Raw genomic sequence first — 23795 nt, forward strand, 5'->3', positions numbered from 1 at the left:
CACTTAATTTTGGTGATTTAACTCTGCAATTCACGAATCTGCACCTTTTATTTTTAAAAATTCATAACTTTTATAAAAAAAGACTGAAAGACTACAGTTACTTTCATAGTCTTCACAAAGGTAAGAAATATATGCCGTAGAAATTTTAGAAAAAAATATTAAAATGGAGCAGAGTTGTAGCGAGTGAAACCTAAAAATTCGTGACTTCACTTTTTTTTTCATTTTTAGGTTAAAATTGCGATTTTGACAATGTTCCGTCACATAAAATTCAAAATAAACCTCTTTTTCATTGTCAGCATCATCGAAAATATAAAATAAGACCAAAATTAGCCATTCACCTCCCATGGTCAGTATCTCGGAAAATAAGCGTTATTTTGGGGATGTATATTAAAAGTTGCGCCATTTTTTTCTAGTAAACATTTGTAACTAAAACTTTCCAGAAAATTTCTTTGTACTCTATGTTTTAACATAAACGTGATTAATAAGATAAATTTTAAATTTTGCCTCTTAAGTTTTGCGATTAAACTTTGCAATTCACGAATCTGCACCTTGTACTTTAAAAAATTCATAACTTTTACTAGAATAAGACTAAAATCTCAAAACAGATACCGTTGTCTTCAAAAAAGTGAGCAACATATACCTAGTGTACAAACCTTGGACAAAAATATTAAAATTAAAATGGTAAAATTGCGATTTTGACAATATTCCCCCACCAAAAATTTAAAATAAATTTCATTTTCGTTTTCAGCACCATCAAAAACATAATCTAAGACCAAAATTAGCCATTCACCACCCATGGTCAGTATCTCGAAAAATAACCGTTATATTGAGGATTTCTCATGTCGATAATAAAAGTTGCACAATTTTTTTCTATAAAACATTTTGATCTAAAATTTTCCAGATAACTTCTTTGTACCCTCTATTTTAACATAAACGTGATTAAAAGGCTAAATTTTAAATTTCGTTACTCAACTTTTGCGATTAAACTTTGCAATGCACAAATCCGCACCTTTTCCTTTGAAAAATTCATAACCGTTATCAGAATAAGAATTAAAGCTTAAAGCAGGTACCGTTGTCTTCAGAAATGTTAGAGCTATATACTGTAAAAATTTCAAAAAAAATATTAAAATTGAACAGAGTTGTAGCGAGGTAAACGCAAAAAACGTGATTTCTTTTTTTTTTTATTTTTAGGTTAAAATTGCGATTTTGACAATGTTCTCCCACATAAAATTCAATATAAACCTCATTTTCGTTTTCAGCACCTTCAAAAATATAAAGTATGAATAAAATTCACCTCTCCGTGGTCAGTACCTGGTCATTTTAGGGTTATCTCCAGCTCGCCTACAAATATGTATAGATAAAAAAATACTTCTTGTACAAAGGGTACTACAATTTCTTAGTAGTTATTGATTAAGATTAAGATACGTTCTTCCCCATATATTCGTTTCAGTCTCTTCAGACCTCCTCAATGGCACCACATGAATACCTCTGAATAAAAAAGAAACCAAGCTGCCTATTTAAGCAGAATTTCAAAAATAATTGTGCATAATTACAGAGAAATGAGAAGGCTCAGATCTGAACAGTAAATTTCAGTAAAACAGTATCTCAGAACAATCAATCTGAAAATTCTCTTAATTTAATACTTTACCGATTACAACAGTAGTTTTTTAAATCTTTTTATTTTTACGCAATATCTTTAACAAGCAACATTAGTCACCACCAGATTTAAATATTTCTTTAAACCAATCCTAGAAACAACGTATTGCAACCCGAAGAATGTTCTTAATTTAAAGAAAACAATCGTTCAGTTAGAAAGCATTGACATTAAAATATCACCGAACGTCGAAATAAATATAAATATTTGCGTGACAAGGGGTTGGTTGTAAATACTGTTGACAAATTCTTGAAATTCTTACGTACAATATGGTATCTCTGAGCAGCCGAGCGAGTCAAACTAAGAAATTTGCTGATCACCAATTTACCTCACAGATGGTCTTAACGTGTGTCACGATAAATTTCAGTGAGATCCAATAAGGGTAAAATTCCGGAACCGCTTTCATTAATTAGGAAATAAAACTAAATCGGTTGAGTGAATTTCACTTCAAGTGGATAATTTGGATTTATATGTTTATTTTTACTATTACAACACAATTAAGGATGAACTTCTATTTAGTGTTCTATAAAACTAGGATGAGCTTTTAAAGAAAAACTTTATATACACTAGGTGATCAAATTACTACAGCCACCTGGCGAAATAAAACTCATCCGTTAAAATTTGTATTATAATCAAAAAGCAGCGCGAAATAAATACAGATAACACTAAATACTACTAAAGAAAAACAGAATTTATGAGATTGAAATTGAAATATTGAAATCCAAAGCACAACTAACTAAAAAAACATCAAAAAAGCTGCATACATTTCTACTCCTATAGCTATTTTGGAAGAGGATTAAAATAATTTCCCACCTTGATTAGTCATCTTCATTAATTTTTTTTTTAAGTTTTTCGTTGTTGGTTCAGATGTGCTGTCTTTAAAATGAAGTGTGTCAGAACACTAAATACTGTTTTTTAAAGTTATACTTCATTAGGCGCGATTTGGAAAATGGTAATTTTTATAAAAATGACATTAACAGTATGAAGTACACTTCGCGTCAAAAAAAACTGGTACAACTCTTATAACCGAAAATCGTGTTTTTCAAGTTGTGTAAGTCGATCTTGTCACAAGTGTCATTCTAATTTCTAGGTCAACGTTGCCAGTACAACGAAAATATTATATCAAACTAGGTAAAAACGGGGCTGTGCGACAGACCGCATTTTTTAATATACTAAAAACTAAAACAATTGTAATTTTCCGTCATCTCAATTAAGTATCCATACATTGATTCGTGTTTTATTATAATTTATGAAAATATTTCAATTCAAAAATAATGATAGATAATAAATCTTGACATGACTTTAAATTATTATGTTTAATGTCAAATCGAGAGGTGTGATTGATTTCTCGTAAATTGTAGGACAAAACTGCATTAAGGTGTGTAGAATAAATAAAACACACTGGAATAATTAAAAATTTAATTTGAAATTAATACAAAATGAATAACTTTTACAGTGAACAAGTGTGGAATTTAAATATATGTATTACAATTCGAAATATACATTTTAAACGTTATTTTTAAATGAGTAATTATTAAAATTATTAAAATTAGCTTAATATTTAAATAAAATATTAAAATATATTTATTTCGTTGAAATCATATATAATAGAAATATAACTTCTTACGTGCGTAAAAAAGTACACACACATTCTTTTTTTGTATTTATCGTTGTTCTCTTTTTTAATTAAACATTTAAATAAATTGAACATATCACCCTAAAACACATATAAATAAACAATTCACGCATTAACAACAAAAGAATAGTGTACGTGTTCGTGTCCTAACCAGCTAAATCTTTAATAATTTGTTCCCGCAAGATATTCATATAGTTCAACTGACAAAGCATTAACTCATTTTAAAACATTGTTACAATAATAAAATGCCATTGAGATTCATATGTTATTTGTAATAAATAGCAACTGCCAGGTGTCCATCACTTTATAGCAGATATTTTTAAAATATTGCCCTTTAGAGTCCTTATGAAGTTTTTAGTTTAGACAGTTTTCATTTCTTTTCAGAAGGGTTCTGAGGATCAAAATTGCATTATAAGAAGCATATATGTAGTAAAATATACAGGATGTCAGAGTAAAACACTACATACCGTAAAAAAGTAGTTTAACTCTACGAGAAAGTGGGAGAGGTAGTGCGGTTGTGATCAGAATCGACAGTACTATTAAAGAGTACTGCCAAATTTTGGAAAATGACATTGAATAATGTACTGTTATGATCTGCTTCTTATTAATTTTATATTAATTATTATTTATTTGATTAATTATTTAATTGTCGCAAATCATACATAAAAAATGAATAAAAAATCTCAGGGTGCCTTTTTATAATATTAAAAAAATGTCTAAATTATCTTACGTTATACTTATTTTCTCTCGTGGTTTCAGTATCTCTTAGTTGATCCTAATCGGGATAAAATAGGAAAAAAAAATAAAGCAAAAATATAAAATAAACATACAGAATTGTCTTTTATTTATCAAAATCAATACTCTAAAAATCTATCAAATCTAAAACCTGTGGACACAGATGTCCGAATGAAATTTCTACCCCTTAAATTTATTCTAGTTAAAAAAAAACAATTTATCGGTTTGTTCCCGATGACTTTGGTAAAACAAAATAACTTTATGTATCCGCAAGATTACCTATATTTCCTATTTACTTTTTGAAATATTGGAATTTTAATTCATATGCTTTTTACTCAAAATTTTAGTTTCCGAACATAAAAATATCTTTCACATAAATTGACTGACCTTTTTCTTCTCTGATGTCTTCTCGTGACCCAAAACAGCTCTCCCTCGTTGAATATGTTAAGGCTACTCATCAAAGCCCTCTCCGTTCTCCAGCTTCAAAACTGTCAGCATACCAGCACCAATTCTCCAACGAGCCAAAGCCTGTTTTGACCAGTACTCGATTCACACAAACTCCAAAAATTCTCTGCTCTCCTTCTCACAATAATACAGAACCAAAGAGGTATTTCGCCTCAATTTGATCTGTCTCTCGTTCCACTTTTCAGCACTATTCTCCACTATCAAACAACCACTGGTACTTGCTAACTACTTATCCACGAAAACGTCGAACTGCTCCTCAGCGATGCCAATAACATACTGCCTTCTTTTTCAAATTCACTCAACATTCAAACACTTTCCCCCTTCCAAATTGCCAAAAATCAGAAACATTTCTCTTTCCCATTCGACAAACAAACAGTCATTTTCAAAATTATTCCGACCATAGTAATTACTTTCGGGGAACCCTACAACATTTACTCGGGTTGAAACAAAGATATTAAAATTCCAAACTTTCTTTTAAACCATTTTTCTAGAAAATGATAATTACCTCTACCTGTAGATTCTATAGTTCCCGTAATAAACAATCTTTTAACATTTTAAAACTAAATACATCGTCCTTTTCACTTTAATTATTCACAAAAGTCTTTAATGGTTCATCGGAAAGCTCATTAAAAGAGAAATCTACTTACATCCAAACTAAATTCTAATAAATATTTACAGATCAATATAGAGGGTGTATCAAATTTATGTGCCCGCGTTATTTAAAAAAAATAAAATTTAATTTTTATTTTGCCTTTGATTGATAAATTGAAAACACAATAGTACATAACTGGAAAAGCGGATATACAGTTCTGGTGAAAAATTCCTGATACTTGTATTTTGTATGTTTTTAAATTATGTAGGTGTTAGTTGGTTTAAATTTTAAATGGAGAGGAAGTAAACATTAATAATAGCAATCTTTGATTAAAAATACTAAAAAAGTAATAGTAGTAAAAATAAGTAAGAAAGCAATAAGTAACGCAAAAACCTTAATATTGTTCGAATAAATAAACAAAAGAAAAAAATAAAATTTTAATTGCCCACAGTTGGCTGTTTTTTAGGTTTATTATCGGATATTGTGTCCCCTAGCGGAGAATGGGATATTGTGTCAGCGGAGAATTTCAGTACGCCTAGGAATACTTGCAATAAGTTGCTGAATCCGTTCTTGCGGTATTTGTTCTCATTCTCCATGAAACGCTATTTTCAGCTCTTGAATCGTTTCTGGCAATAGTTACTTATTTTTAAGCTTTTTCCCTAAAATCTCCCATAAATGATGGATTCAAGTCATGACTACAAGCGGGCCACTCGAAAATCGAAATTCCGGCAGTATTTAGGTAGTCCATGACGATTCGCGCAGTATGTGGAAGGGGCATTATCCTTCATAAATAAGAAATTATTCTCAACGAAAGGGACGTAGAGGACAACATTGTCATCCAGACATTGTCGTATACGTCTGTCTGCTATTAGAGTTCCATGTTCGATGAAAATTAATTCGGTGCTTCCGTTGAAAGAAATAACAGCCCATATCATAAACCATACCATACACCTCCGACACAAAATAGCGTTCTGATTGAAACACAGCAAGGTGCAAATCATTTCCTGGGTCTCCTCCATACACGTTCGCATCCATCTGGAGATCGTAAGCAAAATCATGACTCGTTACAAAACATTACAACACTCCATCACTGAAAAGTCCATGAGAGTGCTGTTAATTTACGACATACTACTTTCATGCAGGTAAACCACACTCATGCATTAGTATTCTTACAGTTCGTGTAGAAATACCAGTTCCTCGAGCTTCTAACAAACGACTATCGAGAACATTTTTGACGTTAAAGAGCTGCTCCGTAATGCGAGAATCTTTAAAAAAAACGTTCATCACGCTGATCTCTGCGTCGTTTTCTACCTGATCCTGGTCTTTAGACGAAGAATCATCGTCATAAGTAATATGGAGTTTGTCCGGTGAAATGCGTCCATTGTATATTGCTAATTATGATCCCTTTCAGGTTGACACCTTAGTGGATACAGGAAGTAGCAATAAGGGGTGAAAGGGGAAAACTAGTGCAGTCACTAAAGGTTTTCACCTCCGATTTCGTTGAACCTCCATCGATTTGCATAAAAATTGGTGAGTAGTTAGAGCCTACCTCAAGAAATAAAAGTGACATGGTGTCAACTTGCGCTTTTACCCTGGGAGTGGATGCCACCCCTTCTCGGGGGTGAAAATTAGTTTAATTAAAATAACCCCACAAGTCGATAGAGGAACAAATTTTAAGCAAAATTTGTTATATCAAGTTAATAAAATAAATCAATACTTTTGGAGTTATTAAAGATCGAATGTTCGAATTATTCGTGAAAAAAATGCATGGTGTAAAGCGGTTTTTTATAAATAATTCAAAAACTAAAGTTTTAACAAAATAGTTATAATTACCAAAATTGAAGATAACATAAAATTGAATAGATTCGTTACTTGAAAAACCTTCTAGAATTAATTATTTAAAATTGAGTTAAGTATAGGTGACTGACTGCATATATTTTTTGGCTAGTACTGAAATCTAAGTATTCAAGCTTAAATAACGGGAAAACGTTGCATTTTATAAAATATACTTAATAAACACTTGTCAAAATACTTAAGAATACCTATCAAATGAGCTCCAGATGAAGTTGATAGCATCAAATCTAAGCAAGTTATGATGAAAATAAAAGAACCCTTTCGAATTTTTTAGGAAAAAAATGATAACTAAACCTTCGCTATTTCCACAAAAATTAAAATTTACAGTAGGTCCTATAAGACTATCTTTATTGTAGCATAAGTAATAAACTAAAAATTTTGACCGGTTTAGAAACCAATTTGTTGAAAATAATTTTTTTTTAAATCATAATTTTTAAAACTTTTCGTAAAGTACCCCGCACAAACCTTATGGAAATTAGGTCCCAGTGGATTTCGTTCAAACTTTGGGAAAATACACTTTGAAGCATCCTGATAAAAAGTTCTCATGGGCACAACTCAATCGTATGAAAGATTTACAAGATCTAGAGGCACAAACTCGGAAAATTATAAGATTTGCTGGGTATTCCAATTCCATGAGTTACAGGTTATCTGGCAACATGTAGAAGTTGGGATCAAGGAAAAGTACTAGTAGTCTATGATTTGTTCCTGGCTGTCCAATGGCGACTTTACTTTGACTTTGACCTTCAACGGACGTCATCTTCTAGAGTTTCGTGGGTTTTCGGTATTAAATTGATATAAACAGATTACTCATAGGTTTTTGGGATCACTAAACACGAATATGCCATCAGAATTGACCTCCGGAGGACGTGGTGACCACTGCAAGGGACGTCATCTTCTAGAGTTTCGATGGTTTTCGGCATTTAATTGATGCAAATGAATTACTGGAGGGTTTTTTGAGGTCGCTAAACACGAATATGCCACCAGGATCGACTCCCGTAGCACCTTGTTTCCAAGGTCAATGAAAGGGGCTCCTGGAGTTTCGAGGGTCTTTGGTACTACATTAATGCAAACGGATTAGATATAGGTTTTTGGGGTTGCTGGACACGAATACGTGATCAGCACAGACACAGGAGCACCTGGTGCCTAAGACAGGTTATCTTCTGGAGTTTCGGAGGAATCAAATGGATGACTCTTAGGTTTTTAACTCCAGAAGATAACCAGACTTGAACACCAGATGCCCCTGTGTCTGTGCTGATCACGTATTCGTGTTCAGCAACCCAAAAACCTATAACTAATCCGTTTGCATTAATGTAGTACCAAAGACCCTCGAAACTTCAAGAGCGCCTTTGATTGACCTTGGAAACCAGGTGCTCCGGGAGTCGATTCTGGTGGCATATTCGTGTTTAGCGACCTCAAAACACCCTCCAGTAATTCATTTGCATCAATTAAATGCCGAAAACCATTGAAACTAGAGAAGATGACGTACCTTGCAGTAACCTTGGCCACCACGTCGTCCGGAGGTCAATTCTGATGGCATATTCGTGTTTAGCAATCCCAAAAACCCATGAGTAATCTGTTTATATCAATTTAATGCCGAAAACCCTCGAAACTCTAGAAGATGACGTCCATTGAAGGTCAAGGTGAAAGTAAAGGTCGCCATTGGATAGCCAGGAAAAAAGCTTAGACTACTAATACTTTTCCTTGATCCAAACTTCTACATGTTGCAAGATAACCAGTAACTCAGGGAATTGAAATACCCAGTAAATCTTATAATTTTCCGAGTTTGTGCCTCTATATCTTGAAAATCCTTCATACGATTTAGTTGTGCACATGAGAACTTTTTATCAGGATGCTTCAAAGGGTATTTTCCCAAAGTATGAACGAAATCCACTGGGACCTAATTTCCATAAGGTTTGTGCGGGGTACTTTCATTTTATTTTGATAATAACGTAAAAATGATACAATGGTAACACCAAATTATAGTTTTTTTTATCAACTATTTTAGTATTCTAGTGCTCAAAATCGAGTACTCAAATATTAGTATTCAAGCTTACATAACAGGAAAACGATGCATTTTATGACATACATACTTACTAAACACTTGTCAAAGAACTCGGAAATATCTATCAAATGAACTCCCGGAGAAGTTGATAGCATTAAAATTTATGCTCCAAAAATTTTTCCAAACAAATATTTTTTTTAGAATAACTCCATTAATTTTTATGATGTCAGGTTTAGCTAAAAACTGTTTAAAAGGCTATAAAATAGTATTAAAATTAATCTTTTATATCCCATATTTTTTTAAAGATAAAAGGTTAACCAGCACGTTTTAAACGTTTTTTTAAATCATTTGTTTTTCAAAAATATGCTTTTTAAACCGGTCAAAATGTTTGAGGTTATTACTTATGCGAAAATAAAGAAAGTATTATAGAGACTACTACAAATTTAAATTTTTGTGGAAATAGCGTACCTACGTTTGATTTTTCACTTTTTCCTAAAACGTTCGAAAGGTTTCTCTTATTTAATCATAACTTGCTTAGCTTTGATGCTATCAACTTCATCTGGAGCTCACTTGATAGGTATTCTTGAGTAATTTGACAAGTATTTTGTAAGTATATTTTGTAAAATGCATCGTTTTCCCGATATTTAAAATTGAATACTTAGATTTGAGTATCTACTAGCCCAAAAAAATATACATTCAATCACCTATTACTCACTTTTAATTAATTCTAGTTTTTCAAGTAAGCAATCTATTCGATTGTTTATCTTCAATTTTGGTATATAACCATAACTTTTTTAGCAAAACTTATAGTTTTTGAATTATATGAAAAACCGCTTTACACCATGCATTTTTCAAATCTTTGATATTTAATAACTCAAAAAGTATTGATTTATTTTAATAACTTGGTATAATCAATTTTGCTTATAATTTGTCTCTCTATCGATTCGTGGCATACATTCATTATTCTCTCTATCGATTTTTAATAAAATAATTTTCACCCCCGAGAAGGGGTGGCATCAACCCCCAGGGTAAAAGCGCAAGTTGGCACCATGTCACTTTTGTTTCTTGAGGTATGCTCTAACTACTTACCAATTTTCATGCAAATCGATTGAGGTTCAACGAAATGGGAGGTGAAAACTTTTAGCGACTGCAATAATTTTCCCCTTTCATCCCTTATTGCTACTTCCTGTATCCACTGAGGTGTCAGTATGCAAGGGATCATAATTGTCAATATACAATGAACGCATTTGACAGGACAAACTCCATATTACTTATGACGATAATTTTTGGGCTCTAGCTCTTAGTCTACTTCTAGCTAGTGTATTCTCCAGTCTGATGATATTTCATAAGAACATCACGGATGGTACTTTTGGTAATATTCACATGATGTGCAATATTACGTATACTGCGACCATCTTTCTGTAATGCCATAACTTTTACAGTAGTTTCGGGAGTCATACTAACACGATTTGAAAACCTAATGAACAGTGATCTGAAAATGTATCAGCATAAACGTGAAATTTATCGTAATAATTTTCGAGCTAATAAAATATAAAACTAAATAGATTAAAATAAAATTATATAGTAAATAAAATTATATAGTTTGTCCTTATGTGGTAGGATCTGGTTAGCAACATTACAAGATTGTAATCGGATATAAAATGAGACTTTAATCGATTATCTTCTATCACCTTTTTACATTTATTATTTTTTTAGTAGAACCCTATGAGATTTTGATGACGTTCTTAATATTTAAGATCAGATTTGTTCGACACGCGATAAAAAACGATATTCAAATCAGCTGTTAGCAACCCTATCTGGTTACTTACGCCCTGGGGTGTGACAAACATTGTGCCGCTAGTGATTATGCAAACGTCAAAATGGCTGCATTTTTAAGAAGCTTATCTTAACGGTTATTAAATAATATCAACTATTTAGATGTATCGCGGTTTCATTCAAGCCTATAAGATCGGGATTGAGCTTTTGTTGAGCTTAGCAAAGAACAGAATATATGAATATATAATTGCATATAAAAAATACAGTGAAACCTGAGTTATTCGAACATCTCTAATACGGAATCCTGTATATGGTAAATATTTTATTCGTTATCTGCATGTAATTTCTAAAAATCTAAGCTTTTCCAGGACGTTATACCTCCAGCATGCGTTAAACATTTAACTTAACTTTTAAGAAATACAGATTTTCTTATTTAGAAAGCTTCGTGGATGTTGCTTTCAAGATGTTAGATATTATCGATCGCAGATCGATTTTTTCGAAAGCTATTTTACTTACTTACTCCGTTGTGTTACAACCCTTCGTTGGTTTTGCCGCCTCCACAACATGCCTTCACTCTTTTCTGTCTTAACCCTTTCAGCACCAGTGGACGTACGACGTACGTCCACTTACTATACTTCAGGACGTACGACGTACGTCAAATTTATTTTATTACGTTTGAACTGTTTTTATTTGGATTTTTTGCTTACACTGAAAAAAAAAACGTTTCAAAATAAATATGTAAATAAATATTGAATATTAGTACCTATCTGTCTTCAATTATTTAGTTTAGTATATCGTAAGTCGACCCCTTCTCAAACAAACAATTTTGTCCAAAGATTAGACAGGTAGAAAAATATGCAACCTTTATATTTAGTAATAGTTTTTTTTTTTTTTTTTTTTTTTTTTTCTTTTTTGGCTTGGACTATGGTCATTCAGCCAGTCTCAATCAAAAGTAAATGTATTAAAGATTTGCCAATTAGTAATAGTTAATCAGAATTAGTAAGTACATTTTGGGAGAACCTACATTTCTAAAACTATGCTTTAGCGTAAACAATGTTCTATATAAAAATGTTCTACATAAAATATAAAACAAAAAAAGGTTTTATTCATAATTGTTATAAAATCAAGGTTTCCAGAGTTACTGAGGGTGAAAAGTGGAGGTTTTCGATACTTTTTATATTTTTTGGGCAATTTATAATATTATTACTGATGAAAGAAATATTCTTTAACAGGATTTTGTTTTGTAAATAAAATTTGCTATTTCAGTGGCCGATGGTGATAAGCCCTTGAAAAAACGTCAACCTCACCACCCAAAATCATCATCAATTGCCAAAAAAATATAAAAAGTATCGAAAACCTCCACTTTTCACCCTCCGTAACTCTGGAACCGTTGATTTTATAACAATTATGCATAGGATCTTTTTTGTTTTAAATTATATGTAGAACATTTTTGTATAGAAAATTGTTTATGCTAAAGCGTAGTTTTAGAAATATTGACGAAAAACGTAAAAAACTACTAATTTACAGATTTCTCCCCCATCTCCCCCCCTAAACCGGACGCTCAAAATGGTGTAACTTTTTACTGAACAATATGTGGACCATATAGAACAATTTGGTGTTGGAGGAAAAATTTTACTTTGGATGTCTGGGTTTGGCCTCTTTTTGGACCAATTATACTATACTACCTCCGTAACTTTGGAACTGTTCATTTTAGTAGGATTATGCAAAGAGCCTTTTTTATTTCAAATTTAATGTAGATTATTTTTGTATAGAAGGTTGTTCACCGCATAGTTATAGAAATATTGACGAAAAACGTAAAAATTACGAATTTACCGATTTCTCCCCCCTCTACCCCCCCCCAACCCGACGCTCAAAATGGTGTGACTTTTTCCTGAACATTATATGGACCATATAGAACAATTTGGTGTTGGAGGATAACTTTCACTTTGGATGTCTGGGTTATGCCATCTTTTAAATCAAGTGTATCATACTATTATAAAACAATACGCCACTGAATCTCTAATCCAAATAAGTAAAAAGTGTGGGAAATCCTGGACGACAGGCCATCTATCCATGAGAAAAATTTGGCACAAATTAGTACATTTGGTTGCGTCTCTTTATACTTTTCACTCAACGGTATCATGCATTTTAATAGAAAATATCTTTTTTTGTACAAGTTATTACATTTTTCAGTGTAGGTTCGTTCCTATGACGTACAACGTACGGCCGTTGGTATATAAGCATGGAAACTTACGCCGTATGTCCAAACTTAAAATCGCTGGGATTATTTACCTAAAAAAAATTAGTAGCTGGGGGTGAAAGGGTTCCAGTTCTCCACGCTCATAGCTTTCAGGTCTCCTACTATATTATCTCGCCACCGAAGTCGAGAGCGTTCACGTGGTCTTCTTCCAGTTGGATTTCTTTCCATACCAGCCTTACTGTTCTTTCATCAGAATGTCTTCCAAGGTATCGTCTTATTTGAGTCTTCTCGAGTTTATTTCTTTTATTATGTTGGCGTCTGGGTATATTTATTCGAGCTCTTTGTTAGTTCTGATCCATATTGTCCTGCTGCTTCATCAAGCACGGGCCCAAAGATCTTCTTTGGGATTTTTCTTTCCCAAACACGTAGTCTCTCTTCGTTTGCATTTGTTATCGTCCACGTTTCGCTGCCATACATCACTACGGGCAACCTATCTTAAACTTATAAAATCAGCTAAAAATGTGTACTATCAAAACTGCCTGGGAAGCTCTAAAAGTATTGCAAAAGAAACTTGGTCCATACTAAACGATCTCCGAAATAAAACCCACACTTCTCAAACATTTTCCCTTCCAGACCTTGAAAATCTAAATGAATACTTTGGCAATGTGAGCAAAAATATTACATCAACTATTTTGCCACAACAACATCCCATTTCCTATCTCCCTAGTTCAAGAAAGGTCTCGAATTCATTATTGATAAAACCAGTTGATATAGCTGAACTGATCCAAACAATCAATAGTACTTACTTACTTAGGGCTTGTTTATATGCAGGCGGTTTGCCAACGTCGACTGAGCAGTTTACTTGTTTTACTTGATCTCACCCTATTGCCGCCTTTGAAGTTTCAACCTAATACCAAGTAAAACAGGGGGAAAACAGGTAAACCGCGACGTCGACGTTGGCAAACGGCCTGCATATAAACAAGCCCTTAAGCCGTCCTCTTGTACCTTACGATGTCGAGGGTGCTTTACACACATCAACACAACAATCAATAGTATCAAAAGCAAATCTTCCTGCAGTGGTGTGGCTGAAGATTGGGGGGTCCCCCGCGACAAATTTTGTGGGCCCCATATTATAAACATAACGACACAAAATCATAGGCGTAACCAGGGGGGTTTTGGGAGTTATAACCCCACCCCATTTGGATGTACTTTGAGCCATTACCATTACACCATTACCTACTATTCCATACCCCCAAAAACCATCCAGTAGCTGTACCCCCCTTAGGATCACCCTGGTTACGCCGTTGCACCAAATAACAGTATAATTACTAAAATATGTGTAAAGGGCAATATTTGGACTTTCTTTAATAGGTCTTCATCCGTTAGTGTTAATCGATTTTTTGGGAATAGACATGAAAACCTATTATACATGCCTCTTAATCCGAAAAACCTATTATGTAGGTAGTAAGTTGTTGCAATATTATATCTAAATTTAAATTGAAAACATTAACTTTAAAACTTTTTTAATATAAGTTATTTTTTCATCGCAGCTGAGCCCATCGTAAATTTTTTTATACCTACGTTTTATCCATTTATTTTTAAATTCTGGTATATTACCCCACTATTCTGCTATTCCTGCCGCTTCTGCTAAAGTTTCGAAAAACGAATTTTTCATTTCTCGAAGATTAGCAAGAGTTTTTTGAAAAAGTTGAAGGGCGACCGTTAACTCTGCCTTTTCAGAATGCAAAAGTTTTGATGTTAGATTAAGTTGAGTATTTTAGATTGAATATAGTAATGCTAACGGCAAATTCAAAATTATTCATATGCTCTAATAATGGATTAGCTTGTAATTTTTCATCGTTTTTTTATATAGCAATGAAATTTTCGTTAAAGATTTCATTACTTGTCGGAAAGCTCCACGCAAAGCCATAACAGAATCATGTCTGGATGACCACCGGGTTTCACATAACCTATTAAGTGTTAGTAAACGCGATGAATCCAAAGTCATAATAGTACATGGTGCATCCCATCTTTTAATACTTGCGCAAAAAAAAACATGTAATCTCTTAATCATATCGTAAAAAAACCAACTCCTGTTAGGGACGGTCACAAACTCGAGCTTAGCTCGGCTCGGCTCAAGACGGCTCGTTTGACAAGCCGAACTTCGAGCTCAAGCCGGTTTGTTTCTTGCGAGACGAGCCAAGCTGAATTCGAAACGAGCCGAGCTTTCCTCAAAGAGCTTGTCAATATTTTAGCTAATGCTTAATACTTTTTAATTCATTTATTTCTGCTACAACTGATACTTTTGTTTGAGAAAAAGTAATTCAAACTACAAAATATGTACCTATGTTTTAATATATCTACATATGTGTTCGTACAATATGGAATAAGTTCCAGCCGGCTCGAAATATTCGAGTCGAGTCCACACGAGCCACGAGCTTATCCGGCAGCTCTAAGTTCAAGCCGAGCTTCTATCTCGAGCTCGACTCGACATTCGGAGCCGAGCTCAAGTTGTCAAAAGCTCGGCTCGGCTTAAGTCCTTCCCTAACTCCTGTACACCAGCAACGGCGTCATTCAACGCTAGGTTCAGATTATGGGATGCACAATGAACACAAAAAGCTGTTTTTTCAATGTCAGTTATGCGCCTTTGTACGCCTGAATATACACCTTTCATAACGCTTGCCCTAGCATACCCCTTTGCTCTGAAGGTGTGTACGGAAAGGTGCTTTGATGGTATCAATTTTAAAATTTTATTTACAAGACCGCCTGCACTTTGGTCCAAAATGCGAATAAATCCCAAAAAACTTTCAACATCTTCTGCTTTGGAAGGTAAATGGTAAATTATTTTCATTGCAAATTAGTTTTACATAACGGAAAACAAAACAAAACTAAGCTGATCGTGTTTTGAAATATCTTGAGTCTTATCATGAATTATTGAATAAAAACAACTTTTTTTAATTAAATTGATCAATTTGTTTTCAGTTTCTTGAGCCAGCAAATGTATAACTTCGTTTTGTATTTGGGGGCTCAAGTAATTTGTTTTTAAGTTATTGTTTTTATCGATTAATTTAGCTGAAACAGGATCATATTGAGCTAGTAAAAAAACCACCGACAAAAATTACCTTTTTGGGATTCGCTTTCATCTAAACTACCAACATGTCCACGAAACGCTAAATTGCACCCGGAAGGGTAAGTGTTACGTCAATTATCCGCTTTATGCGGCAGCCAAATTCCCTATTTTGATACTTATTAGGGGAAAATATGTTTTGGTCCCTAATTTAAAGAAAGTAGAAGTATGAAGCTTGAAGGCTTTAAGAGGCTCCTCCTAACGTCGGGGCCCCCCGCCTTGCGGGCCCTGCGGGCCTGTCAGCTACGCCATTGTCTTCCTGTAGTACTGATGGTCTATCGATAAATTTTTTTTCAAATCTCACAGAAAATGTGTTGGAAGTCCTCATCTCACTAATTAATGATTCTTTTGAGAAAGGCAAATTTTCAGAGTGCCTAAGAATAGCCATCATTGTTCCTCTTCATAAGGGTGGTGAAAAATCTAATACTTGCAATTATAGACCTATTGCACTGCTACCGGTACTCTCCAAAATTATTGAGAGACTCATAAAAGCCCGACTTATGTCCTTTCTCGTTGAAAACAACATTTTAATACGAAATCAGTTCGGCTTTTTATTATTAAACGCTTTTATTTAGTTCAATAGTTTGCGTCAAATTTTTAGACGTTAATTTGACTGCCTTTTCTTCAATGCAAATGAATAAAAATTTGCAGACATATGCATTCGCGGGAACAATACACGAATAGTCAATAAAAAAATTTGTCATGTTTGTTAATTGTTTAAATAAAAAAAAACGATTTTAATTGAAAACGCTTAAATTCTCTTGTTTTTTACAATGTAAAAACTTGAAACTTTTACGGATTGTATAGCTAATGATATGAACAATACATAATTTCAATTTTTACGTTAATTGTTTACGTTATGATTCATTAATAAACAATAAAGTTTCAAATTTTTTGCCGATTCCGACTACTTTTCATGTTAGAAAATGAAATTTTTTAATGTTTGAAATAGAGTTGCACAAGTTTGACTTGAATGTTTGAACTTGACTTGAGTTTGACTTAATTTCAAGTAATTTCAAGTCAAACTCAAGTCAATCCTTCCGACAAATAATTCAAGTCAAGTCAAACTGGTCAATCGTACAGGTTTGAAAATTCAAACTGTTTGTCAAACTAGTTTGAAAAATAATTTATTTCGTAGATACACTTTTTTGTTGAGATAGACATGTTAGTTGCCAATTAAGATAAGAAATTTAATAATACAATGAGTTCCATATAAAAGTAACTTGATATAGGAAGCGATTATAGTCAAAACAGGGTAATAAATTTCTTAAAAGTGATTGTTGTATGCTTAGAATTGCTTGCAAGTCTCCTTTTATCGATAACTTCTTTATATTTTTGTGTTATTACTAGATTAAAACAAAGAAGTCTTTGAATGGTTTTTTTATCATACCAAGTGTAATTTAGTCTACTTTAACAAAAATTTATGAAGGAACAACAAAATATAATATTTTTAATAGAGTAGGTTTAAAGCATTTTTTTGCAGCTTTTCAATTTCGTTTTAAAGTATTAGTTCACTATGTGTCATTTTATAACACTGTTCTTTATTTTTACATATTATGCACTTTGCAATTTTCATTGTTTTGAAATTACCTGCCTTACGTCAAATACATCAGTATATTTATTTTTCTTAATTATTAATACTGCTTCGACTACAGATTGTTTCTCTTAATTTGTGCAGTGGGAATACCTTCAAAATCAGACTCAATCTGTTCTGGTACTTATTCTGAGCTGAAAAATATCCAGGTTCAGATAGTATCTCACAAAGCACACACTTCAAAACGAACGTAATAAACAAGCCAAGCATAGATGTCTAAATATGAACTCTTTCTGGTATCAACCGAGAAACGAAAAATACACATACGCAGCAGAAGAATGAAATGCAAGAAGCATAATTGACTACATAGTATATCCTCGAGACGCAGAACTAACGATACAAAATATAACAACAGAGAACGAAGCCGAACTCGGTACCCAACACAGACTAGTAACAGCAGAGATAAACATGAAACTAATGGAAATAATAGAGAGTCCTCAATATACAAGAATAGCAATACATAAGATGAAAAATATGGAAATGAGGAAGTTATACATACCAAAGAGAGACAGATAAAATACTGGAACAGCATGAAAACAATGAGGAAATATGGAATATGGAAGCGAGATGGAAAAAATTGAGAGACACGTTCTGGAACACTGCAAAACAAGTATGTGAAATAAGAAGCAAAGTAAGAATAATAAAAGAACTGGATGATGGAATAAGGAAATAAAGCAAGCAGTAAAAAAGGAGAAAGAAATGTGGAAGCGATACATAAACACAAATGAAGAGCAAAACAGAGACGAATACAGAAGACAGAGAAATATAGTGAAAGAACTAGTAAAAGATGCGAAGAAGAAGAGCTGGAAGGAATTCGGTGAAGAATTGAACGAAGATTTTGGGAATAACAATAAACAGTTTTGGAATAAAATAAGAAGCATGAGAGGAACAAAATGGAAACAAATAAGAGGAATTAGAAATTAGCGAAATGAATTGAAAACAAACATACAAGACATACTGACCATATGGAATAAGCACTATAAAGAAAAATTCGAGGCAAGCAACTAACAAAATGAGAGAGGACAGCAGGCAAGAGAAGAGGATAGGGACAATCGAGTAGACGAAATTCATATCAAAGATTTTGAAGAAGGATTGGCAAGAATAAAGATTGGAAAAGCGGGAGGTGCCGATGACATAGATCCGGAGATGATGAAGTACGTGGGAGAACGTGTCAAGCTTTGGCTACTGGAAATAATGAGGGAAGCATGGAGAACAGAAAAGATACCGAAAAACTGGGAAGAAAATGTATTGATGCCAATACACAAGAAATGAGATGAAGCGGAATGTGATAACTATAGGGCTATATGCTTATCATCAGTGGCATATAAAGTCTACACCGGGATAATAGAAAGGAAATTCAGAAAATAACTGGAAGGAAAACTAGAAGAAGAACAAGCGGCTTTTAGTAAGGAAAGAGGAACAACAGATAATATATACATACTGAGAAATATAATTGAAAGGAAAAATTAAATAGGAGAAGACTTATATATTACGTTTATAGATATTAAAGCTGCTTTTGATTCTATAAATAGAGAAGTAATACGGTCAGTAATGGAAGATCTGCCAATCCCGCAAAAGATAGTAAGCGTGGTAAAAAGTACATATTACAGAAACGTACTTGCTAAAGTACAAATAAACGGAAACAGATCGCCAATAATAAACCTAAGGAGAGGAATAAAATAAGAGGACAGTCTCAGCCCAGTTTTGTTTATATTTGTAATGAATAGAGTAATGAAGAGCGCTAAAAGAAGGTCAAGGCAATTACAGTCAACAATAGGGTACAGGAATTTAGTACCAGTGAGAATTGAGGGATTACTATATGCAGATGACTTAGTAATAATAGCAGACAATAAAGAGAAAATGCAAGAATTATTCGATATCTGGGTGGAGGAAATAGAAAATTTTAAAATAAAGGTAAATGTAAAGAAAACGAAGACCATGATAGTAACCCAAAAGAAAGAGGAAGAAATAAACCAAATGATATTTAGGTGAAAAACGAAATAATAGAAACAGTCTCGACGTTTGAATGAATAACTTGGAGTAATAATATCTGAAGATGGAAAGATATATGTATCAAGAAATCTCATACATATATACATAAATAAAACAATATTTGGAAAGGAAGAAATAGATAAAGAAATAAAACTGAAGGTATACAACGCAATCTCTGTACCAACTTTAATAAATATATGCAAGTGAGACATGGGTAAACAATGCAAAAATAGACACTACAATAAACGCAGCGGAGATGAAGCAGATTAGAAAAATAGCAGGAAAAACGAAATTGGACAGAATAAGAAAGGAAGATATTAGACAAAAACTGAAACAGTAATCGATAATAACCAAGATATAAAAAAAAGGAAATTTTAAAGGGTATGGACACATTAACAGAATGGACCAGGGAACACTACCAAAGCAGGTGATGGAATCAAAAAGATATGGTAAAATAAGGAAAGGGAGGCCAAAAAAGAGATGGATCGATCAGATTATAGAAATTGGACAGGAAAAAGGAAAAACACATCAACAAATGAAAGAGTTAGCAAAGGACCACAAGAAATGGAAGATATGGATAGAGGATGAATAAAACCTCCGACGCCCCTGAGGGCCATAAGAAGTTTCGAGAAAGAAGAAGAAGATATTTAAACCACAGACAGACAAATTCAACCCAATAAACCCGCTATTTAGGATAATTAAGAAAATTAATGCATCTATATTGATTTATTTAAAATTTAAACCCAAACATAACATTATTTTGTAGCCTGTAAAACCAATAACCCTATGGTCAGTGTTTTGAAATACTTTTCTATTGTCGTGTTTTCTAGGAAACTGCAGGTTGATGCCAGATGTTTATTTCGATGAGATAAATGCCTCTGTTAATGAAAGAAAGTCATAAAAACTCAAAATGATTTTTATTTTGAATTGTCCATTGATAAACCAAATAGTATTTTTTGGCAACCATTAAGGGCAGAGGCGTAACATCTCCTCTGTCAAAATATTCAATGTGTTTTAAATGTATTTATTTTTTTCGAATCCTGAGAAAACAAATAAATATTTTTGAACAATTTAAACGCAGCGTGAAAGATTATATTATTTCTGAGGGCCGAAAATCCCTGAAAACTTCTATAATGTTTATTTTAATAAGTTACAGAGTAAAAATAAAAGGGAAAATTTAGTGTGATTATTAATTGAAATATTTCATTCAAAAGAATCTTAGATATTATTTATTCTAAGGGACTTTCAGCCCTCGGTAATAATGTAATCTTCCATTCTGCGTTTAAATTTTTTAAAAATACAGGATTCGAAAAAAAAATGAATATCTACATTTAAAACACATTGAAAATTTTGACAGGCGACATTTTGCACCTTTCCCCTTAACGAGAACTCGGAGTAACAAAGTGCTTTATTCCGGTTCGAAAGTCAAACTATCCGTATAGATTCATTTCTTCATATAACAAGTTGTAAAACTCCCGTTTAGTAATTCCTAAGTTCTTTATATCATGAATGTACTAATCTGGTTATTGGTTAGTTTTTTTAAGTGAAACTTTTTATTAAATATAATATATTAGATTATAAACAAGGTACATTCCAGGTCAAATAACTCAGACAAAAATTTTTGGATCTCAGATTTGTCTGAAACTTAGTGTATAGCTTCTGCTTAATTCTTCCTATTTTCTCTCAAATACCATTTTAACCGGTTTTACAATGACTTGGTATTTATCTAAACAAATTTGTATTTTTTATCGTAAAATATCAATAGAAAAATAATTTTTTACCAGTAGGGACTCAAAAATTCATTATCATGCATTATAACAAGTTATTTTAATTAAAAACAAGATATTCTTTCTAAATTCTTTCTAAATTCATATTATTTAACACACCTCGTATAAAATTAACAAACTTGTATAACTGATGGTTGCATCTTGAGGTTTAGACCATGCACAGATTTTTATGAAGAATAACTTTTTTTCCTAAAATTATTAATAAAAGAGTTATTACATGTCTAATAAATAAAAATTATGTTCGGAATCGGTAATTTAGGAAAATTTCAGAGAATTTTTTTTTCAAGTAGAAAGCTGTTATTGCATATTTCAATATGGTTTTTAATTACAAATAACTTTTCATAATTAATTTTTTGATATTTTGAAATATAAAGGTAGTTTGCTCTTGAGCGAAATTCATATTTTTTGACATACCTCGTATACTGTTGACAAAATTTGATATCTGATGATTGCATCTTAGGTTTTAGACTATGCAGAGTACTTCATAAAGAATGACTTTTTTTCGTAAAATTGATATTAAAAAAGTTTCCCATATGGTTCCAAGTTACGCAGACACCCTGTATAATATTGACTCAGATATTATTGCATGTAACTTTTGTTGTATTTTAAAACTATATAAATTCTTCGACCCACTTAAAGTCCTGTGTTTTGGCTATGTGTGGGCAAATTTTCAGCCAAATCGAAGAACTTATATTTTGGGAAAGGAGGAACATGTAAAAAACAGTATTTTAATGTTTTCTACACTAAAATTTGATCAAAAAATTGTTTTAAATAAAAAAACTTGTTATAGTGCCTAATATTCACATTTTTGAGTCCCTTCTATTAAAACGTTGTTTTTTCCATTGATGTTACGATAAAAAAATGCAAATTTGTTTAAATAAACACCAAATCACTGTAAAATCGGTTAAAATGATAGTTTGAGAAAAAAAAGAAGAAGAAGAAAACGGTTCGACGATAAATATTAATGTATTATTTTTACCCCCCCCCCGGGCAAATTTTCAAAATTTTTCCGCCATTGGCGGAGTAGCAGAGAGAATTGGAAATAAACACGTTGCCTAATATGATATTCAAACTTCAAACTGTTTGAAGAAGTTTGATTTCAAGTCAAACCTAAAGATATCGAAATCAAGCCAAGTCAAACTTTTTTACCAAAAAAGTTTGGTTTTCAAGTCAAGTCCAATTTGCTGAATAAAATCAAACTAGTTTGACTTGATGCATCTCTAGTTTGAAAAGTGTAAGACTAAAAAGTAAAAAATAAAAAAATATGAAAAAAAATTTTTTTTAAGAAACGCTTTTTTTTAGTGACGAGTGACAAATTAAAAATATTATAAAAAAATCAACAAAAAAGCAAAAAATAAAAAAAAAATTGAAAAAATCTAACACACTCGTTAAGAAAAGCGTGGGGCGAAAACCGTTTATTCGATGAACACGCGCCACGTTTTTCTTTGACAGATGTGTTAGATTTTTTCAATGTTTTTTTATTTTTTGCCTTTTAGTTGATTTTTTATAATATTTTTAATTTTTAAAGAAAAGCGTTTCTTAAAAATTATTTTTTCATATTTTTTTATTAAATAATAAATGCACCACTGATGCCATGTTTTCTGTACTGCGTGAGCTTTACCAAGCACTGAACAATAATCTTCACACTGCCACCGTTTTTTTGTGCCTACGCCATAGCTTTTGATTGTGTAAGTCACGACATTTTGATAAAAAATCTAAATTTCTACGGAATTCGAGGTATTTCTTTGAATTAGTTCCAATCTTACTTGGATGATAGAAAACAACTGGCTAGAGCAAATTATACAGACTCTAGTCTCAAAAACATTGTATGTGGGGTACCTCAAGGTTCAGTATTGAGTCCTCTACTTTTCCTTATTTTCACTAATGATATCACTAGTTTAAGGATCGATGGAAAAATCTTTCTTTTTGCTGATGATGCCAGTAGCTTTTGGATCAACTCAAATATTGCTACTCTTCACGCTACTATAACTTTTGATCTACTTACAATAAAAACCTGTTCCGACTCTAATTTGCTCTCGTTTAACGTAGATAAAACGGTAGCATTATCTTATAAAGGAGCTCTTCAACCTTACCTCTTAATAACAGCCAGATCAGTACCGTTGATTCTGTAAAATTTATTGGTATTTTTTTAGACAGTAACCTTAAATGGTCCCTTCATATCGATTTTTAAGAAAGAAATTATCTTCAGCTTGCTATGCTATAAGATCTGTTTCGAAGTAACTCAATTTAGCATCTTCCAAATGACATATTTTTCTTTGTTCGAATTGCATCTTCGATATGGTCTTCCTTTTTGGAGTTCTGGTACAGCTGCCCAATCCGATGTTATTTTCAAATTACAATAAAAAAATATGAAAAAAAAG

Source organism: Diabrotica virgifera, chromosome 10, assembly GCF_917563875.1.
Source record: "Diabrotica virgifera virgifera chromosome 10, PGI_DIABVI_V3a".
NCBI classification, from domain to species: domain Eukaryota; kingdom Metazoa; phylum Arthropoda; class Insecta; order Coleoptera; family Chrysomelidae; genus Diabrotica; species Diabrotica virgifera.